General features: G+C 44.8%; 1 protein-coding gene across 3 annotated transcripts in view; it reads right to left on the bottom strand.

The window, feature by feature from the left end:
* AASS (aminoadipate-semialdehyde synthase) overlaps positions 1-5,645 on the bottom strand; it is a 73,326-nt gene extending 67,681 nt beyond the window's left edge. The window contains exon 1 of one of the 3 annotated variants that reach the window (XM_043463573.1): positions 5,546-5,645. The gene's annotated coding sequence lies outside the window, so the exon portion shown is untranslated. The remainder of the gene's footprint in view (positions 1-5,545) is intronic. The other 2 variants (XM_043463575.1, XM_043463572.1) reach the window with 2 other exon arrangements.
* Positions 5,646-6,000: the final 355 nt, after the last annotated feature.

The raw sequence follows: 6,000 nt of genomic DNA on the forward strand, positions 1-6,000 counted from the left end.
CTCCTCAGCCCAAGTTTGATTTATAACCACAGCTTCCCCTTTCTCAGAAACACTCTTCTGACTTCTCCTCTTCCCTTTGTTTGGAGTCGGGGGAGTGGTGTGGGAGGAGACACAGACACATACACTCACGTAATACACACACGTGTTTGCAGAGGCAGACTTTCCTGGGGAAGAGGAAACGAAAGTAGCAGAGGCTGACCTTCTCTGTTTTATTTAGGAAACTACTTTCACTTTTTGTAGGGAATTCTTGAATCCCAATTCCCAACACTTTGTTTTTAAAGAAATAGGACAATAGTTATCACTGATTTAACTTTATATGTCAAGCACTACACTGAGCACTTTATATACAGTATTTCATTTCCTCCTTGTGGCAATCTAATTAAGCAGGTACTATTATTCTCATCATTTTACAGATGAAGCAACTAAAGTGAAATCCGACTAGCATGGTTGTTTTTAAGCCAGAGACGAATCCCTAGGTTAACAGTTAATGCTAGGGATTCTTCTTCGCCAAAGCCTGCAAATCCATGCCTCTTATATCCAATGCATGTTACTACTGCCAGCTCAATTCAGAAAGAAATCAGATCCATATGGTATCGACTGTATGACCAGTTCTCCCACAGCATGCGGTGCCTCCATCAACCCTTTCCTACATGCCACCAAAACTCCATCCTGAGTCCTGGCCAAGGTAAATTTTAAGTTTCTGGATGCTTAGTAAGGGGATGATTATAGAGAATCTGATTATATCAGTAACTGCTTGAGCCTTGAGTCTTGGTCTCAAGTATAGAACTTTCTGGGACCACCATTCATTTCATTCTCAGGTCATCAAGAAATACGTAACAGTGAGAATTTCTGAATTGCTCCAAGATAGAGTATGCACAGAGTCGGACATAATTGAGCAACTGAACTGAACTGAGGGTATTATGACTCATTAGAAAAGACCCTGATGTTGGGAAAGATTGAAGGCAGGAGGAGAAGGGGACAACAGAGGATGAGATGGTTGGATGGCATCACTGACTCTATGGACATGAGTTTGAGCAAACTCCGGGAGATAGTGAAGGACAGGGAAGCCAGGCATGCTGCAGTCCATGGGGTTGCAAAGAGTCGGACAAGACTGAGCAACTCAACAATAAAGTACAAAACAGAGTTAGGCTTGGCCCCTTCTAATTTCTGTTGCTTTCACTGGGACATGTAAAAAGGATTACACATTCTTTATTAAAGAAAATTTAAGGCCATATCATCTATCTCTAGCCCCCAAATCAGAAATGTGCTCTTTGTCCATATATTTTAGATCTTTGAAATAATTCCACTAGAATACAATCCAGTGACTCTCTAAAACCACCAAATCACAGGGGGAGATTCCTCAATGTCAAGTTGTTTGCATACAATCAGGCATACATTTTGGTTAAATTTAGAGTGACTAAGGATGGAGTAGCCTTCAGTTGACTAAAATAAATAAAGGGTGAGAAATGCAAATGATTTATACCCTCACTTCCAGTTTATTCAAAACATGCAAGTGTATTTAAAAAGCCACAATGGGACTTCCCTGGTGGTTCATTGGCTAAGACTCCAAGCTCCCAAGGCAGGGGGCCCAGGTCTAATCCCTGGTCAGGGAACTAGACCCCACATGCCACAACTAAAGATCCCACAAGCCGCAAAGAAGATGGAAGATCCTGTGTGCTGCAACTAAGACCTGGCACAGCCAAATATATAAATATATTTTTAAAACTAAAAATAAATAAATAAAAGCCATAGTTTCCCAGGAAGCCCTGATACAATAAAGGCAAGCAACTGCATGACCATGGGTCTTCGCCCACGCTACATATTTGGCATCCAGACCATAATGACCCTGAAGAGGTTCATAAGAGTTCCAAATGAACAGAACACCTAGTGATAGCCTAGAACTCCTCCAAGTACCTCCCAACCCCAAGGCTTGCTAGAACGAGGCATGAACATGAGGCTTGAACAACACTGTCCTCCATACTTCTATTTCCTGTTGCATAGATATATTCTTTTAATGTTAAACTGGTTACAAAATGAAAGTGAAAGTGAAGTCTCTCAGTTGTGTCCAACTCTTTGGAACCCCATGGACTATAGCCTACCAGGCTCCTCCATCCATCCATGGGATTTTCCAGGCAAGAGTACTGGAGTAGGTTGCCATTTCCTTCTCCAGGGGGATCTTCCCGACCCAGGGATCGAACCCGGGTCTCCCACATTGTAGGCAGATGCTCTTACCATCTAAGCCACCAGGGAAGTCCGGTTACAAAACAGTTAACTAGAAGTAAAAACAAGTAGACTTGGAGGGGGAGGCGTATCTGTTAGTGTTAATTAACTGATCTAAAATTATCATGTGTTCTCAAGTCCATCAACTATTCAAAGTCATCCAAAGATAATACGACCTGCCAGTCTCCTGGTCTCTAGCCCACAAATGTAGCTTCACTGAGATGGAATGCAAAGTTAGTTCTGAATTGGATCCACAATGTTTATTTGTTTGTGTCTTTGTTAAACTCTATAAATTCTTTGAAGAAATGACTTGTTTTCCTCATCTCTATATTTCCAGTGACTTCCCTACAGGAGAATTTAAATGTTTGGCGACAGAATGAATAAATAAATGAGCAGATTTAAATGAATGTCATAAAGACCAGTGAAGCAAACAAAATAGACTCATGAATAAGAACAGGGATTCATATTTGCCACTGGCCCAACAAGGCTCACAAAAGAGCTAATCTCTTGCCAAGATCTCATAGACCAATGAATATTATGAAATACAAATAAAAATGGTATTAAAATCCAGATCTGGTTGCTGAGACATAGAACTAGACATGGGACTCCTTCCTTGACTTCAATTTCATAATTCAGGCTGGAATATAAAGATAACATCCTTTTCAGCTTTAATATGCTGATTCTATTAAATATAGTATATAGAGGATGAGGTGGTTAGATGGCATCACTGATTCAGTGGACATGAATTTGAGCAAACTCCCAGAGACAGTGAAGGACGGTTCATGGGGTCGCAAAGAATCGGACACGACTTAGCAGCTGAACAACAACATTAAGCATAGTAGTGACTGGACACTGTGGATTACAAAGGCATTCAAATTTTAGAACATAAATAGGCACTCTGACTCATGAAGATCCAGCCAAAGTACACAAACAGGGAAACAAAATACCAAAAGCACTATAGAGAAAGACAGGATATTCACCTAAGTTACCTGCATTAACTGCAGTGACCATGAGCCAAAAATAGGAGGGGGATACCTCACAAAAAATTCTGACTACTCTCCTCCATAAATGGCCTGGGTTCCTCTGCTTCCCACTTACTCAAAGACCTTGGTGAGTAACTTAATCTGTCTGTACTTCACCTGCAAAATGGGATATATACCTACCTCACAGGGTTATTGAGAAGTTTATTTGCACTGAGGCATAAAGTGCTGAGCACTGCCTTACATGTCATTAAACACTCAGTAAATGTTTAAGCAAATGGCTGCAAGGCTGCCCTCTCCTCAGAGGTAAACACAGCCATCCATCACCCCTGACAGTTGAACATCACTTTCCCTTCCTCTGGGTCACACTGTGGGGAGGCCTTCACAATGACTCCATGTTCATCCCTCCCTCTTCTTACTTTTTTAGAAAAAAAAAAAAAAGCCCAGTAAGCCTTCTCGTTACCTTTACCCTTCAGGCATGAGGGTTCAAGATAATAAGTTAACACTTTAATACTATATTTCATCAAATTTACTTTTTTTTTCTTCACATTTTAGCATCCTTGAAAGGAGGATGCATCTTATAATTGACTGTATCTTAATTCTATGAATATGGTAATAACATTGTTGGTTACTTTCCATTCCAGATATACAGCATTTCTGTGATTCCACAAATTCCATAGAAATTTCTGTGGCCTCACCACAGAAACTTGTCACTGTTTGTAGTGTTATCTCTGTGAGAAAATTAATAAAAGAATATTTGGAAAAAATGAAAAGTTTGCGTCAAATGGGATTGGTTACCCACCAAAGATCATTTCCAAAATCCTGCTAATGCTTAGAGGACTGGTTAGTTATGGGATAAATTTTCAATGACAAATAAATCAGAGTTCTGATGATGCTGTCACCAATAACAAGCGAGGCTGATAACAAATAGGATTTTCTGGAGAGTGGGAAAGTCATTTGGGGACACTGACTTAAACCTTTGTCCTCCTAGCTCATTTTGCAGAAGGGCCACCAGGTTACACAGTTAGAATGTCCTGTGGCCCATAGGTTCACTCCTCTTTATAGCAGAAAAGGGGGAGCGAGAGAGGGAGCAGTTGCCAACACACATACACATATAGAAGCCGTCCACACCAAGTGTCATGGCTGGTTTTTGTTTGTTTGTTTAATATAGAGTTATGCTACTGCTGCTCAGTCGTGTCCAACTCTGTGCGACCCCAGAGAGGGCAGCCCACCAGGCTCCTCTGTCCCTGGGATTTTCCTGGCAAGAACACTGGAGTGGGTTGCCATTTCCTTCTCCGAATATAGAGTATATGAAAGCCATATGTCAAAGTGGAGGACAGTTCACTCCCGTGCACAACTAGGTCGCCCTAATCAGTTACATTTTCACAGCCGAATAGCAACATCAAAAAATGCTTGTCTTCGTTCCAGTTACTAAACACATTCTTTCCCTCTCTCCACGCAACAACCCACTTCCACTCTCCTAAAATCAGTACCTGGAAAGCATATTTCTTCCAGAAGTAGCCAGGGCATTTAGCCCCATTGAGTTAAACAGGGTATTTCACTGCTTCTAACCGCGCCCGCTCCGCGGGTGAACTGTCCCACTGGCCCGCAGAGCGCCTGCGAGGTCTCAGAAATTCAGGAGACGCTGATATCCAAACATTCAACTTCCGCACTCTTCCCGTCAGAGGATGGAGGGGGACGGCCTCCATCTCAGAGAAAGGTCAGGTCCACATGGGCAGTGTGAATAAGTCTGTGATCCGAATTTGTTTAAGCAGGCTAGGGGCTTAAAAGGTCAACCAGTAACTGCGCCGAAAGAAAGCTTGGGGGTGCGAGCGTGCTGGGCCGGAGGGGCGGTGCCCGCCGCCATCTGCCTTCCACCCTCCCGCAGCCGCCTGTCTAAATAAGCACGCAGTCCAAGAATTAACAGAGGCTTTGTTCTACAACTTCAATACCAATTCTTTACTCCCCAGCAACCGCCCCCCACCTCAGCCCTGGCCAAAAAAGAAATCCATATTGCCATCCCTTCTCCCGCCTATACAGAAATTCCGGGGCTGCGCCCACTGCCCCCGACTTCCCACCCCTCGTCCGCAGGGAAACGCTTGGAGGGAGGCCTGGAGAAGAGAACGCTCTTCACGCTCTTCCCCATTCTTGTCCCGGCAACGGCCGGCGTCCGCGGAGCTCCCGGGTCCCCAGCGCCGCAGGGAGGAGTAGGCAGAACACTCGCCCGCACCTCCGGGCGGATAGGCAGAGCCCCGCCAGCGGTCTCAGGCTCATCTCACAGGCTGAGCCCACTGCCCATCAGCTCAGCTCCTCCTGGCACCCACCCCACCCCACCACCCCCTCACCTCGTCCGGTCCCCGCCGCCTTTGAGCTCCGGGACCCGGGGAGGGGAGGCTCCAAATTCCCAGCCGAAATTGGGATGCAGGCGATGAGGAGGAGGTGTTTGCTCAACTTAGGACGTCATGACTCCTCCTCCGCAGCCAATCAGCGCCCGCCCTGAGGGAACAACCTTCTTCTCCGCCAATCGGCGGCGCTGCCAGGTACTAGGTCATGCCCTGCCCCGGCTCCACCCCGAAAATCTTTCTGCCTGTTTAGATCTCTGACCTACGTCCGTAGCCGGGGACCTCACGTCCTTCCAGGACGGTTATTGACCAAGTTTGTAACTGCCCGCAGCAGGAGACAGGCGGAGACGGTGAAGGGAATAGTCTGAATGTTACATGTTCAACAGATGGATGTATGTCCTGGGGAAAAAAAAAATAAAGTTTCAAACTCGTTTAGCAGTATGCACTTCTGAAAACAT

The sequence above is a fragment of the Cervus canadensis genome, chromosome 3, assembly GCF_019320065.1.
Source record: "Cervus canadensis isolate Bull #8, Minnesota chromosome 3, ASM1932006v1, whole genome shotgun sequence".
In the NCBI taxonomy this organism is placed as follows: Eukaryota; Metazoa; Chordata; class Mammalia; order Artiodactyla; family Cervidae; genus Cervus; species Cervus canadensis.